The following is a 15,531-nucleotide window of genomic DNA, read 5'->3' as shown; positions in this document are numbered from 1 at the left end:
AAGGTTAAATGACAGAATATTGCAATGTGCGCTTAAGCTCAGCCCCTGGTTAAACACTGACCCCAATATTTCCTCTCTACAGGGTCTCGGTGTATAATAAGCTCTACAAGACATAAATTTATAGGAGCATAATAATAAAAGTTACATATGAAAAGTTCTAAATGTGGCTGGTAGGATTGGTCAGGAAAGCATGGAGATTGAGCTGAAGAAGACTGATATAGGAACTTCACACACCGCTGGTGGAAATGCAAAATGGTGCAGCCAATATGGAAAACAGGATGGAGATTCTTAAAAACATTACAACTAGTGCTACCGTATGATCCAGCCATTCTTTTTTCTGCGTATTTATCCAAAGAATAGGAAAACACTAATTTGAAAAGAAACCTGTACTCCCGTGTCCACTGCAGGACTATTTGTTAGAGCCAAGGTATGGACACAACCTAGGTGCCTGTCAACAGATGAACAGATACAGATGTGGCGAGTGTAACACACACACACACACGGCTCCATACACACAATGCAGTATTATTTAGCCATAAGAAAAATGAAATCTTGCCATTTGCAACAGCAGAGATGAACCTGGAGGGAATTATGCTAACTGAAATAAGTCAGATACAAAGACAAAAACCGTATGATTTTACTCACATATAAATATAAACAACAAGATAAAGTACAAAAAAGCAATATAAAAAGACAAACATTTTTGTAAAATATAAAAAACGTACAAAATAAATGAACAAACCAAATCAAACAAAAACAGATATGCAGATACAGAGAACAAAGCAGTGGTTACCAGGGGGGCAGGCGGTGGGGGAGGGGGAGGATGAACTCGGTAAAGCTGGTCAGCTGTATGGTGTCAAACGGAAACCAAGTTTTCGGCAGTGAGCACGCTAGAGTGTGCACAGAAGTAGAAATACACATGTTGTTCACGATGTAACTTACATAAGTTATAAACCAACATTACCTCAATTTAAAAAGGGTTTTTTTTGGACTTCCTTGGTGGTCCAGTGGGTAAAACTCTGTGCTCCCAGAGCAGGGGGCCGGGGTTCGATCCCTGGTCAGAGAACTAGATCCTGCGTGCCACAACCAACGAGTTCACGTGCTGCACCTAAAACCTGGCACAGCCAAACAAATAAACAGTAAAATATATACATATATTTTTAAAGATACAAGAAGACTTTTAGCTTTTTACTTTTTTAAACCTAAGGGGGAATAAAGGAAAGAAGGTAAAATCAATGCAGAGAGTACAAGAACCACCAGTGACTGAGAATTCCTGCCTGTCAGCACTTTTTTAAAAAAACCTCTTTTGAGATATAACTTACATGCTCTATAATTCATCCACTTAGGTGTACAACTCAACTGTTGTCAGTGCATTCACAGAGCTGTACAACAATCACAGTCCATTCTAGAACATTCTCATCATCCTCAAAAACACTATACTCATTGTCATTAGCAGTCACTCTCCAGTTTCTTTCAACTTCACAAGCTCTAGGCAACCGCTGGTCTTCTTTTTGTTTCTATGGACTTCCCTATTCCAGACATTTTATACGAATAGACTCATACAGCGTGTGACAGTCTGCTTTCCCTTAGTATAAGATCTTCAAAGTTCACCCCTGCGACAGGATGGGTCCGTACTTCATCCTCTTTTATTGCTGAATAATATTCTACACCACATTTTACTCATCTACCCATCAGCAGGTAGGATGGACAGGTAGGTTATTTCTACTTTTCAGCTATCATGAGTAACACTGCTATGAATCTTCATGTATAAGTTTTTATAAGAACATGTGTTTCCATTTCTTTTAGGCATATATTTAGGAGTAAACGCTTGGGGAAGAAAATGGCGACCCACTCCAGTATTCTTGCCTGGGAAATCAAATGGACAGAGGAGCCTGGCAGGCTATATAGTCCATGGGGTCGCAAAGAGTAGGACATGACTTAGTGACTGAGCACCAATACCAACTAAGAGTAGAACTGCTGGGTGCTATGGTTAAACTGTGTTTAATCTTTTGAGGAACTGCCAGACTTTTAGAGTCAATACAGCTAGCTCCAGGTATTCACATAACAGTAACTTTTACGAGACAAACATCTTGGGGCCCCTGAAGTTACTGTCACTTCTCATATTTTCAAATTGTTTCATGATTTTTAAGTTGGTAGTAAAGAATCATTAACTTTGCCAACAAAGGCCTATCTAGTCAAAGCTATGGTTTTTCTAGTAGTCATGCATGGATGTGAGAGTTGGACTATAAAGAAAGCTGAGAGCCAAAGAACTGATGCTTTTGAACTGTGGTGCTGGAGAAGACTCTTGAGAGTCCCTTGGACAGCAAGGAGATCCAATCAGTCCATCCTAAAGGAGATCAGTTCTGAATATTCATTGGGAGGACTGATATTGAAACTCTAATACTCTGGCCACCTGATGCAAAGAACTGACTCACTGGAAAAGACCCTGATGCTGGAAAGGATTGAAGGAAGGAGCAGAAGGGGATGACAGAGGATGAGATGGTTGGATGGCATCACCAACTCGATGGACATGAGTTTGAGCAAGCTCTGGGAGTTGGTGATGGACAGAGAAGCCTGGCGTGCTGCAGTCCATGGGGCTGCAAAGAGTCGGACATGACTAAGCAACTAAATTGACTGATTCATAAAGAATCTGTAAAAAAAAAAAAGAATCTGTAGGAAAAAGTAAAACACATAGGAGATAGCAGATTAGAAGGCTGGAAAGAGAGAACACTAAACCTTTATTTGCTCCTTGAAAACACTGAAAAGCTTCATGGGACAAACTAGATACGAAAACCAAAATTACAGTTATTTCTGAGAAATGAGAATGAGGTGCTTAATGTCACCTAGGTGCATCTATGTATGAGAATGAGAATGTATGAATGGGAAGGCTTTGACTGAGCGAAATTTTTTGCCAACTCTTGCATCCTCTTGAAGTCATGTTGGAAAAGGCTTTCTTCTGCATCTTCCATCCTCTCACCGTCCAACATTAAATAAAACATACTGTTGCTCAGCTGTGTCAGCCAAGTAACTTTGGTTCGTGCTCCAAAACAGGCTCACCGCCAAAGTCAGAAAGTGTGCGTTTTTGATAAACATCACAGTTGCCTGAGGCAGGATCATCTTACAAGACTGTCCAAGAGCTCCGTGATCCAATGTGGTTATAACCACTGACCACAGGTGGTTGCTGAGCATTTAAAATGTAGCTAGTTCAACTAAGAAATTATATTTAAACTTTCTATTTAACTTAGATGAATTTTAAATTTAATAACTGAAGCAGCGGAAGTTCTTTTTTATTGATCATATTTACTTTAGATATAATGGGTTAAATAAGATACATTATTAAAGTTAATTTCATCTGTTTCTTTTTCCTTTTCTCATGTGGCTATTGTAAAATTTTAGAGTGTGCATGTCTCTGTGAATATACTAAAAACCAGTACACTTTAAATAAAGTGAATTGTACAGTATGTAAATCACATCTCGATAAAGTTCTTTGTAAATACATGTGCAGCTCACATTGAATTTCTATTTGACAGTTTCTCCATCGATGAAGGTACCATGAGTCAGTTAAATAATGAGACAGAACAAAGAGAAAATCACATGTACTTCCCTGTTTGTATAATAGCCTTTGTGATAGACCTGTTTACAAAACAAGGCTAGTAAAACCTGAAAGCTAATAACAGAGAAAAGAGAATCATCTGCTGAAGAAATTAACTTCACTAATTACAAGCAACAGCTGTCAGAGTATCAGAAAATATTCCATGAGAGGATGGAAAAGGAAAATGGGTTACAGAGACAAAAAAACCGTATGTGAGAGAATATCTATCAGATATCCATCAGCCTCCGAGTATCTTACGGAGCGTGCGATGCACTAAAGGCAGGCCACGAAAATCAGGAGGTGTTTGGTAGGAGTTTCGGTGGTTTATCACAGGGTCAGGAAGCAGTAAGGGATAAGAGCTTTTTTATTATTTCAAGACCATGAAGCATTAATGAGACTGAGGCCGAATGAGGCTACTCCCTCAACAGCCATGCTCTTAGAGAAATTGGTGACTCTCTCAAAAACACTCAGCGAAAAAATTTTCGCTAAAAATTTCGCAAAAAATTTCACTCAGTCAAAGCCTTCCCATTCATACATTCTAAGCAGAGGCAGGAAGGACAGCTCAGCTTAAAATGCATGGCTAGGTGAAACAAACAATTTAATGGCATGTGTATTCCCTGGAGAAGGAAAACGAAATATTGGCTTCCAGTGTGTGGAATTCTCTGGAGTCATAACTTGTCAAATCACTTGTGCTATTTGTATAGCAAGAACTTCACAAAATGCTGCGTCGGTAATTGCCATCTTATAAAAGGGCATTGATGCTGGCTGACAATCTCCTTTGGCCTTTATTCGTGGCAAACAGGAGGCTCTGATGGGAACAGCTCTCACTGAGCACCAGGAACTGCCTCTGCAGAAAGCTATGAGATGAGAACAGAAAGCTAAATGTTCAACTCAACTTGTTAAGGAAAAGTAATAAGGAAAAAAAACACACAGTAACTTTCAACAGAGAATGAGGAGAAAAGTCATTGATTACTAAAATAACAGGGGATGTTGGGGTGGTAAAGGTCGAGGAGAAGCTGGAGAACTAAAGCCAGGGAAAGACAAGGAAGAGGACTGAGGCTGGAGTTGGCAGGAGCTGCCCTCCTATTACTGTATGTGTGAACCATTACCGTATTATTACATGGTATGCTATGCTGCTGTAACCAAGGATATATTCATTGACAGGTCTGCAAGAATAGTGTAAGAGAGCTTCTCAAGCATGCTTTCCCTGACACCTGCGTGCACCCTCATAGTATGCGTCGCCCTGCCTGGTCTCTGCTGAGCCATGGGCTTCAGGACGGCAAGGAAAGGGTATGTCCTGCACAGAGCATGCGATCTGGGACACGGTTAGTTTAGTTCAATAAATGTCAGCTGAAATACTAGAGAAGGCCATACCACCTGTGTGCTGTCTCACCTGAATGAAGCATGTTATCCGCTCCAATCAGAGCAATGCCACTCATGGACTGAACTGTCTCCTCCCCTGCCCACGCCCCTAATTCTCATCGTGAAGCCCTGACCTCCAAGGCAACTGAGTTTGGAGACAGGGCCTTTAGGGAAGAAATCTGGGTTAAATGAAGTCATTAGGTGGGGCCCTAAGCCAATAGGACTGGTGTCCTTATAAGAAGAGTAAGAGATACCAGGGGCTTCCTAGGTGGCTCAGTGGTAAAGAATCTACTTGCCAACGGAGGAGACACAGGAGACGTGGGTTCCATCCCTGGGTCGGGAAGATCCCCTGGAGGAGGAAATGGCAACCCACTCCAGTATTCTTGCCTGGAGAATCCCACGGACAGAGGAGCCTGGCAGGCCATGGCCCAGGGAGTCGCCAGGAGTTGGATGCAACCAAGTGACTGAATAATGATATTGAATATCTCTCTCCCTCTCTAAGTGTACAGAGAGGAAAGGCCCACTGGAGGCATGGCGAGGAGGTGGCTATCTTCAAGCCAGGATGGGAGGCCCCAGCAGGATGCAACCCTGACGGCACCTCGCTCTTGGATTCCCAGAACGGCAAGGAACAAACGCCTGTTGCTTAAGTGACTCAGTCTGCGCTATTTCTCATGGTGGCCAAAAAACATGAGAGTTCTGCTGGTCTCGATGCCAGCTGTGAAGATGCCCCAGCAGGGAGTTCCTCAGCAGTGGATGCTAAGCTGAAGCCACGTGCTGGAGATCTAGACAAGGTCAGCACGGGCCCGTTGAGGCCAAGTGTAGACTTCTCAGAAGAAGGGAGACTAGCACAGGGTGCATAAGGCACCAGAGCCAGTTAACTAGGGCAGATTCCAGAGTCATCACTGTAGGCTAGACTTCTTACATCCTTGCATCGTCTGTACTCATTTCTCCATTGTTCTTAGCACTCAAAACGTTTCCTTGAACTCCCTGCCAATCTCAGTGATGCCAAAGCAGAACCAAGAGAAGATGTTTTCATCTTTTTCATTAAAGGGGGAACAGAGCATCAAAATCAGGTCAAAATGGTAGAGTAATAACAATTACGTAAGTAAAATTCCAAGTGGAAAGTGAAACTCAGGGTCCCAGAAACTGCAAACATTTGACAAATATTTCTCTCTCTCTCTTTAGTTGCTAAGTTGTGTCCAACTCCTGCGACCCCATGGACTGAAGCCTGCCAGGCTCCTCTGTCCATGGGATTCTCCAGACAAGAATACTGGAGTGGGTTGCCATTTCCTTCTACCAAGCACTAACTGCGCAGCTGACCCTGCTCTAACCACTAGGGGTGCAAGAGTGAACCAAACCAACAAAAATCCTTACCCGCATGGAGCTTCCATTCCAGCTGGGAAAGGAGTTGTACAGTCACTAGTCACGTCCAACTCTGCAATCCATGGACTGTGGCATGCTTTCCTGTCCTTCATTATCTCCCAGAGTTTGCTCAAACTCACGTCCTTTGAGTTAATGATGCCATCCAACCATCTCATCCTTTGTCACCCCATTCTCCTCTTGCCCTCAATCTTTCCCAGCATTAGAGTCTTTTCCAATGAGTTGGCTCTTCACATCACTTAGCCAAAGTATTGTAACTTCAGCTTCAGCATCAGTCCTTTCAATGGATAGTCAGGGCTTATTTCCTGTAGGATTGACCGGTTTGATCTCCTTGCTGTCCAAGGGACTCTCAAGAGTCTTCTCCAGCACAATTTGAAAGTACCAGTTCTTCAGTGCTTAGTCTTTATGATCCAACTCTCACATCCGTACATGACTACTGGGAAAACCATAGCTTGGACTATACAGACCTTTGTCAGCAAAGTGATGTCTCTGCATTTTAACACACTGTCTAGATCTGTCATAGATAGCTCTTCTTCCAAGGAGCAAGTGTCTTTTAATTTCGTGGCTGCAGTCACTGTCCAAAGTGATCTTGGAGTCCAAGAAAATAAAGTCTCACTGTTTCCACTGTTTCCCCATCTATTTGTCATGAAGTAATGGGACTGGATGCCATGATCTTAGTTTTTTGAATGTTGACTTTTAAGCCAGCTTTTCACTCTCCTCTTTCACCTTCATCAAGAGGCTCTAGTTCTTCTTCACTTTCTACCATTAGGGTGGTGTCATCTGCATATCTGGGGTTATTGATATTTCTCCCAGCAATCTTGATTCCAGCTTGTGCTTCATCCAGCCTGGCATTTCACATGATATACTCTGCATGTAAGTTAAACAAGCAGGGTAACAATATACAGCCTTGACGTACTCTTTTCCCAATTTGGAATCAGTTCACTGCTCCATGTCTGGTTCTAACTGTTGGTTCTTGACCTGTATACAGGTTTCTCAGGAGGCAGGTGAGGTGGTCTAGTATTCCCATCTCTTTAAGAATCTTCCACAGTGTGTTGTGATCCACACAGGCAAAGGCTTTAGCATCATCAATGAAGCAGATGTTTTTCTGGAATTCCCTTGCCTTTTCTATGATCCAACAATGTTGGCAATTTGATCTCTGGTTCCTCTGCCTTTTCTAAATCCAGTTTGTACATCTGGAAGTTCTCAATTCCAATGAGACGGGAGGAGACAGTAAACAACAAACATAACACATGAGGAAATTATATAGTGTGCTGCTGCTGCTGCTGCTGCTAAGTCGCTTTAGTCGTGTCCAACTCGGTGTGACCTCATAGATGGCAGCCCACCAGGCTCCTCTGTCCCTGGGATTCTCCAGGCAAGAATACTGGACTGGGCTGCCATTTCCTTCTCCAATATAGTGTGTTAGAGGCTGACAGCTGCTATGGACAAAAAGAAGCAGGAACCGTTTGGGGGAAGGGGGGCTCAGGGGAGACTTCGCCGGGAAGGTGACACTTGAGCAAACAAAGAATGAGCATGAGCCCTGCATCCACCTGGTGGAGGCAGTGCAGAGAGGCAGGTCATGCCTGATATTTTCAAGGACGCGCAAGAGGCCCACGTGACAATGGGGTGACCTATGAAGAAGTGGCAGGTGGTCCAAGCTCGGGGGGGAGGCGCCCCGGGCAGGCAGTCTTATCACATAGGCTCTTGCAGACCACTAGAAAGACTGCGTTTTACCTTGAATGAACTGAGAAAAGATACTTCATCATCTTACCATTTGCTAAACCTGAGAGGCGATATTTCAGTTACTATTCTCTTTGGTGGGAGTTTAGTAGCCAAGTCATGTCTGACTCTTTGTGACCCCATAACCCACCAGGCTCCTCTGTCCATGGGATTTCCCAGGCAAGAATACTGGAGTGGGTTGCCATTTCCTTCCCTGGATCTTCCCAACCCAGGGATCAAACCCAGGTCTCCTGCTTGGCAGATTCTTTACCAGTGAGCCACCTGGGAAGCCCCATTATTCCCCTAAAGAGTAGACTTCTGAAATTGTGAGATCTGTCTGTATTTTGTTTTGCAATGCAGAATTCTAGCCCCTGACAAGACACTCAGACGAAGTCTAGAGGCCACGGCTGAAGTATCAACTCTATATAACCTAGAAACGTAATTATGTAGGACAAACACAAACACCTATTTAAACAAAAGGGCTGTAAATGCACCACATCCTTGGAAGATGTATAGAGAACAACAATTTTGCACATGGAGAAACTGAAGAACAAAGAAAAGATTTATGCATAGATTTCATTTTTAATTTAAAAAAAATTTGGGGGGGGGTGGCCACATTCCACAGCAAGTGGAACCTTAGTTTCTTGACCAGGAATTGAACTGGTGCCCCCTGCATTGCAAGGCAAATTCTCAACCACTAGACCACCAGGGAAGCCCCTATTCATGTTTTTAAAGGCAGCCTAAAAGTGAAATGAGAAGAAAACCACATGACTGCTCAAATGACTATATCCCCAAGAAAATGTGGAAAAAGAACAACCGGTCAGAACATGAATCTCAGCATAACAGGAAGGGGGAGCCCAGCTCTCACAAAAGGCAAATATAAGATATTCTCACCCAGACCACTCCTTCCTACCATGCCCATTCATGTTCCCTTTCAAATAAAGGGGCTTCTGTCTAAATGTAAGCTTATATTACACCCAAATCAGGCTCCAACCAAGAAAGCTCACAGGCATATCCTACTGGGAGGTATGCGGCAGTAGTTTACCCAGGGGATAAAGTGAAACATGCACCCATAATGCCCACCCACCTTCCCAATACTAACTCTAATTTCTGATTACTGCATTATTTGTGACCCAAACTAATGGTTACATTTCTGGACATGCTGCAGAGGTATGTGCATAGGGCGGGCGTGGAAGGCATAGAGAAACCATGAATTTTTAAAATCACTATTGAAAATATGAGAAAACAACAGCATTAAAGAAAAATCCAGAGAGAAAAACTATCTAAAAAATCCACTGTCTTAAAACAATCATTTCATTTTGCATTATTTTCTAGTCTTCATCCATATTCATATACATTTCAGAGAGGCAGTGTGCATAAGATTTTGTCCAATTATAAACATGTTCCCACATTTCTACACTCTTCATAATTACTAGTTTTAGTTGCTGCTTAAGACTCTATTGTATTGATGAAACACTGTCCTAAACTTTGGTGGCAGAAAATTATAATGCATTTACATAATAGCATCGTCACCTAAGAATACATCCTTCTTGTCCCCCAAGAAGCTCCAAATGTATCTAAGGCAGAAGCGGAGCAAAAACACTAATGCATTCACCTATTTATTCAACAATTATTTACTGAGTGTTTGCTAAGCTTCTGGCATTAATCCAGACCCTGGGGATGGAGTAGCTAACAAAATAAGCCAAAATCCCTGACTGGTAGGAAAGACAATAAACAAGATCAAATCAAACAGACAGAGAAATTCTTAGAGATATGGACTTTCTCAGGCTATCAACTGAATGATGAAGTCAGAACTAAACAAATTCCCACCCTTCTCATTCCTAAGCCTCACAAAGCCACAGCTGCTCCTCACCAGAACATTCAACATAGCCTTCTGACAGCACTAAATCCAGGACCCAGTTTCTTCTAGAACAGGGGTGAGCAAACTTTTTCTATAAAGGGCTAAACAGTAAGTAACTGAGGCTTTGCAGGTCACAGGGTGTCTGTTGCAATCACTCAACTTTGCCTCTGTGGGGTGAGAGCAGTTGTGGACCATGTGCCCATGAATGGATATGGCTGTGTGCCCAAAACTTCATTTACAAAACCCTGGCTGGGAGTAGGACATGGTCTGCCCACCCTGTTCTGTATGGCTTGAAACAACCACTCAGTACCGTTACCCAGAAAGAGAGGGAAGATACACCTGCCGTCTGCAACAGTGCAATTCCATTGGCTTTTCCTCCACAGTGACTCATCTCTGCCATTTTATCTCCATGTCCATTGCTGCAGCCCTAAACCAGACTCGTACCACCTGTCACGCATATTTCCCTGCTTCTGCAGAGACTGTTCCCCGCAACCTGAATTCCCTCTTTCCCACTAACAAAATTCTTCCCACTAGAAAATTCTTCTCTCTATAAAGTACAATTCAACTGACTATAAGGAGTTAATATTAGGGACTTACTGTCAATTATTTTACAAAGGATAAAGGCATCGTAGTTATATGCTTTTAAAATGTGCCCCTACTCCTTAGAGATATATTGAAATTGTTACAGTAGAAATCCTATGTCATCTGGGATGTGCTTCAATAATCTGGAGGTGCGAGTCGGGTAGGAAGTGGGGATACAGATGAAACAACCTTGAGCTGATAATGAAGCTGGGAGGTGAGGTCACAGGGATGCATCACGCTTTCTCTACTTTGGTATATTTCTGAAATTTCCCACATCGAGAAGCTGAAAGCAAAAATTCCAGTTCAAATGCCAGTTTCTATAGAGGAATTAATGCCCTCTTCTGTATCACCACAGCATGTACCTCTGTGTGTGGCTGATTTCAACCTGCTTTGTACAACTGTCAGCTGTTTCCACCAAGACAATGAGCTCTTTATGGCCAGGCCTGTATCATACTCATTTTGGTAGTTTTCTGAGCACACTTCACAAATAGTTGACATCTGGTGTTGTCTATAGAAGTTATCTTGGGGGGAGGGGGTGGGGGGGAGTCCAAAGAGAAAGAATAATAACTAGAGCACCCTCACTCACTCCACACCCCCCCCATCAAAACTAAATCTGAAGGACATTTATCGTTTCAACTTTACCACTGACATGGAACTTGTGGGCTAGCCTAGACTTGAGCTTCAGAAACCCAATCTGAAAGCAGAAAATAAGAACAGTTACCCCTCAACTTTTCAGGAGCCAGCTGGGGGGTATGGAGAACAAGATTTTTGTTCCCTAAAAGGAGATGGCATTTTAATTCTCCATTGCTGACTTCAAGGCCACCAGTATTCTAAACATCATCACCATCATCATCCCAAAGGAACTGGTGTGATAATCAGCTCTAGAGCCTCGGCAGAATCACTTGTCTGCTCTATTCATTTTGCATCCATTACTTAGCTGTATTACAAATCCATTCTCTAACATAAAAGGAAAGAGGGGAAAAAAAAACACAACCTTTCTTCAGCCATTCAATGATGTTAATTACCTCATGCAGCCTGGGCTGGTTTGATCTGAGAGAAGAGATTAAGGAAGTTCCCATCAGGCATCTCTGGTTTCAAATTTTCAACGTCTTACATGTCTCCAAAAGACTAGCAAACTCACACAGCTCTATTTAGCAGAAGGTTCTCTCAGTCCACACTACATAAAATGAAAATAAAAGCTCTGCTTCCAGAAGAACGGACAGAACGCAGTGCATCAGCTGTAAACACACAGGACCCTGGTGTCATGAAGTCTCCTGCGAACAGCACATATTGGCCAAGCCACAGCTCTCTCTCAAGTGATCACCCATTTCACAGCTCTGTCTATCAGCCCCAATCCTCTCCTTGGACCAGAGTGCCTGTCCTGTGCCTTCAGATGCCTGGTAGGCAATTTTAATGTACTCAGAAACACTCATTTCTCAGACAAAATCCATTAAGATGCCTCCCCACAGCATTTTTCCAACCTCCTGTCCCCTTCTGTGGCTTGTTTGGTCTGAGACCCTGGGAATACTGATCGAATACTCCTCTCTCTCTTCCTGACTACCTTTTCCTTAAAGCCTGTCCCTCTCCATTCCTATTTCTTGAGCTTAGTCTCCTATACTTTCATGGTCAAATAACCAAATCAGAAAACAGAATATGTGCAGCCCTTAAGAAGAACAAAACAGAATAAAATCTCTTGACTGAACAGGAATTTCTACAAGGTGCTCAATGAGTAAGGATGCAAAAAACAGTTCCAATATGACTCCATTTTTTAAAAGAGATCCCCCTCACTCTATGCATGTCTGTGTATACCTGAGCATGGAGAAAAAATACGTTGTTGTTGTTTAGTCGCTAAGTTGTGTCTGATTCTTTGGCAACCCCATGGACTGTAGCCGGCCAAGCTCCTCTGTCCATGCGATTCTCCAGGCAAGAACACTGGAGTGGGTTGCCATTTCCTTCTCCAATGCATGAAAGTGAAAAGGGAAAGTGAAGTCGCTCAGTCGTGTCTGACTCCCAGCGACCCCATGGACTGCAGCCGGCCAAGCTCCTCTGTCCACGGGATTCTCCAGGCAAGAATACTGGAGTGGGTTACCATTTCCTTCTCCAGCGGATCTTCCTGATCCAGGGATTGAACCCGTGTCTCCTGTATTGGCAGGTGGGTTCTGAGCCACCTAGGACGTTCCATGGAGAAAAATATGGAAGGATGTAAATATGAGTTAGCTGGTAGGGAGTAATGAAAAATGAGAAAGTGAAGAGCAAGGAGAAAACAAAGGAAGCAAAAATAGAAACAACAGACTTCACTAAATAATACATATATATATGTGTGTATATATATCTCTTTATATATATATATATATATATATATATATACACACAGATGTACATGATACGAATCCTATACGATTTCTTTTATGAATCTAGGTAAAAGCATATATACAGGGCTTCCCAGGCGGCACTAGTGGTAAAGGACCTGCCTGCCGACCCAGGAGACTTAAGAGACACAAATTCCATCCCTGGGTTGGGAAGATCCCTTGGAGGAAGGCATGATGACCCACTCCAGTATTCCTGCCTGGAGAATCCCATGGACAGAGGAGCCTGGCGGGCTACAGTCCATAGGGTCGCAGAGAGTCGGACACGACTGAAGTGATTTTGCACCCCCACAAAAGCATATATAGACATATTTTTTAACTTTTAAACAAAATGAATGAAAAGTACTAAAAAAAAATTCAACTGTACAAATGAAAGAATCTCTCATTCATTCAGAAAAGATTTTAAAATATCAATACTAAGCTGGTTTTAAAACATGTCTAAAAATTCTTTGACAGTCCTCTCATGAAAAGGCAAAAAGCAAAGATCCCCTTGAATATGGGTTGGGTTTAGTGATTCGCTTCTAATGTCCCAGGTCATGTGAGCAAAGGCAATAAGGCTTCCACCTGGCTCTCTCTCTCTCTAGTGATGCCAGCCCTGGGAACCCAGACATCACGATGTGAGGAAGCCAAACAGCCACGCAGGAAGGCCACCTCTAGGGGTCCCAGCAGCAGCCCAGGCAGTGAGTGAGAGCCTGCACCAGATTCCAGCCCCCAGCCTCCAAGCCGCCCAACTGACCTCGAGTGGAGCGGAGCATCTTTGCTGAGCTCAGCCTAAACTGCAGATCTGTGTGCCAAAGAACTCTGTTCAAATTTTAACCAGCTAACTTTCAGAGTGGCTTTTTTGTTTTTCACACAAGAGTAAATAACTGGGACAAATACTACTTAAGATCTTATGGAGTGAACTGAGTTGCTTCTCCCTTTCCACTGCTGCTGTCTTAAGTGTCAAGGTTAAGAAGTCCACTGCCAGGCTCCCTGTTCCCCAGCTTCTGCCTGCTAGTGCTCAAGGACCCAGGGTGTGCTGGGGCAGGGTGCAGACGTGGCAGAGCGGGGAGAAGGCCAGGGGAGCTGGGAGATCACTTACAATCAGCAAATAAGTAAATATACTGAGGATAATGAAAGCCAGACTCCTCACTCTTGGCAAAGGCACTAGCAAACATGGGAAGGGGCAGGGCTGCGGAGCAGCCTGAGGCACTATGTGGGAACCGAAGATGTTAGTTTGAACTCGGGGTATTTTATAGTTAAAAATAAAATCCAGGTTTTCTACAGAAATAGAGAAACTCGTGTGTGTGTGTATGCGTGTGTGTGGTATGTGCTGAACTCTGTGTGTGTGTGTGTGTGTGTTATGTGCTGTGGATACACACATTTCCAGGCTCCATCTTCTGAACACGTCTAGAAGCAATGACATCCTGTAACAGTGAGCACAATAAACTCCTGATCTTGGTTTCTAAATGCCATCCTCCACTAACAGAACCAGGACTTCTTAGAGAAATGGCTGATTCCTGGGCCAGGACATGGAAAACACAAGATAAGCCTGGAACATCTTGTTCTAGAAAAATTAGAAGTGTTCAAAGAATACAAAGGACGTATAAAAGGGAAACAGCTTGAAACAGCTCTTACTGACCAAATCTGGGGTAGTCTGAGCATCAAAATAAATCATAATACTAGTAAATTACAATGAATAAATCACAAATCCATTAGTCTATACTGAGAGGAAGAAAGAGAGCAAGGGAGGGAGGAAGGAAGGAAGGAGACGAGCAAGGCTTACCCTTACAACAGAACGATTTATAAATGTAGAAGGAATAATGGAAACAAAAAAACACCATTTGGCAAACACACAGTTGTTGCTGTTTCAGGCAAGACACTAATGCTGGTAAGTTTGAAGTATGATAAGAAATAGGATATTGACCTGATCTTACACTGTCTCCACACAAAACACTCATCAGTTACAAAAAGAAAAACAATGCCTTTACAAGCAGAAAAATCAGAGATGCCACGCAGACACCAACACGACCAGATGATCGAGGTTAACATCACCAGTAACGGGACTAGTTAACACCATGTGCTCTATGATGGGACGGACTGAGAACATCGAAGCATCACGGCCTGAGACTGGACACGAGGACACAGTAACAGATTCAGCTTGCAGATCATCCTCCTGAACACACCGCTTCTGAGGACACGAATGACAAGCAAGCACTGAGCGGTTACCCCAGAGTGGAGGACACGAAAAGGCCTGACACCTAAACCCAGTGCGTGCTCCACGATGGGATCCTGGACTAAAAGCAAAAGGAGGTGCTGCTGGGCAACTGGCAAAATGCGAGCAGGGTCTGTGCACTGGAGAGGAGGGCTTTATCGATGCTGACGACCTGTCTAAGAGGGACTGAAGTAGTTATTTGGGAGTGCACTTGATTAGGTGGAATGATTCAGGGGAATGTTTCGGGAAAGAGGGAATCATATACATAACTTAGTCTCAAATGGTTCATAAAGACTAATTTAGAGAAAACTGTTCTGTTTTTATAAGAATAGCACAGAATAAATTGTGGTAAATACAAATATAGATGTAAATATAAGTAACTGTTAGTTGCTCAGCTGTGTCCAACTCTTTGTGATCCCCATGGACTGGAGCCTGTCAGGCTTCTCTACCCATGGAATTCTCCAGGCAAGAATACTAG

The 15,531-nt window shown here is 43.1% G+C and overlaps 1 protein-coding gene across 4 annotated transcripts in view; it reads right to left on the bottom strand.

Annotated features, from left to right (window-relative positions):
* PACS1 (phosphofurin acidic cluster sorting protein 1) overlaps nt 1-15,531 on the bottom strand; it is a 144,385-nt gene that overhangs the window by 106,218 nt on the left and 22,636 nt on the right. Inside the window, exon 2 of one of the 4 annotated variants that reach the window (XM_060404095.1) lies at nt 965-1,115. The exons of the other annotated variants lie outside the window; for them this stretch is intronic. The gene's annotated coding sequence lies outside the window, so the exon portion shown is untranslated. The remainder of the gene's footprint in view (nt 1-964; nt 1,116-15,531) is intronic. 4 annotated transcript variants of the gene reach the window in all.

The sequence above is a fragment of the Ovis aries genome, chromosome 21 (assembly GCF_016772045.2).
Source record: "Ovis aries strain OAR_USU_Benz2616 breed Rambouillet chromosome 21, ARS-UI_Ramb_v3.0, whole genome shotgun sequence".
Taxonomy (NCBI): domain Eukaryota; kingdom Metazoa; phylum Chordata; class Mammalia; order Artiodactyla; family Bovidae; genus Ovis; species Ovis aries.
Note: the sequence above shows the minus strand (reverse complement) of the source record. Positions and strands in the feature narration are given on the sequence as shown.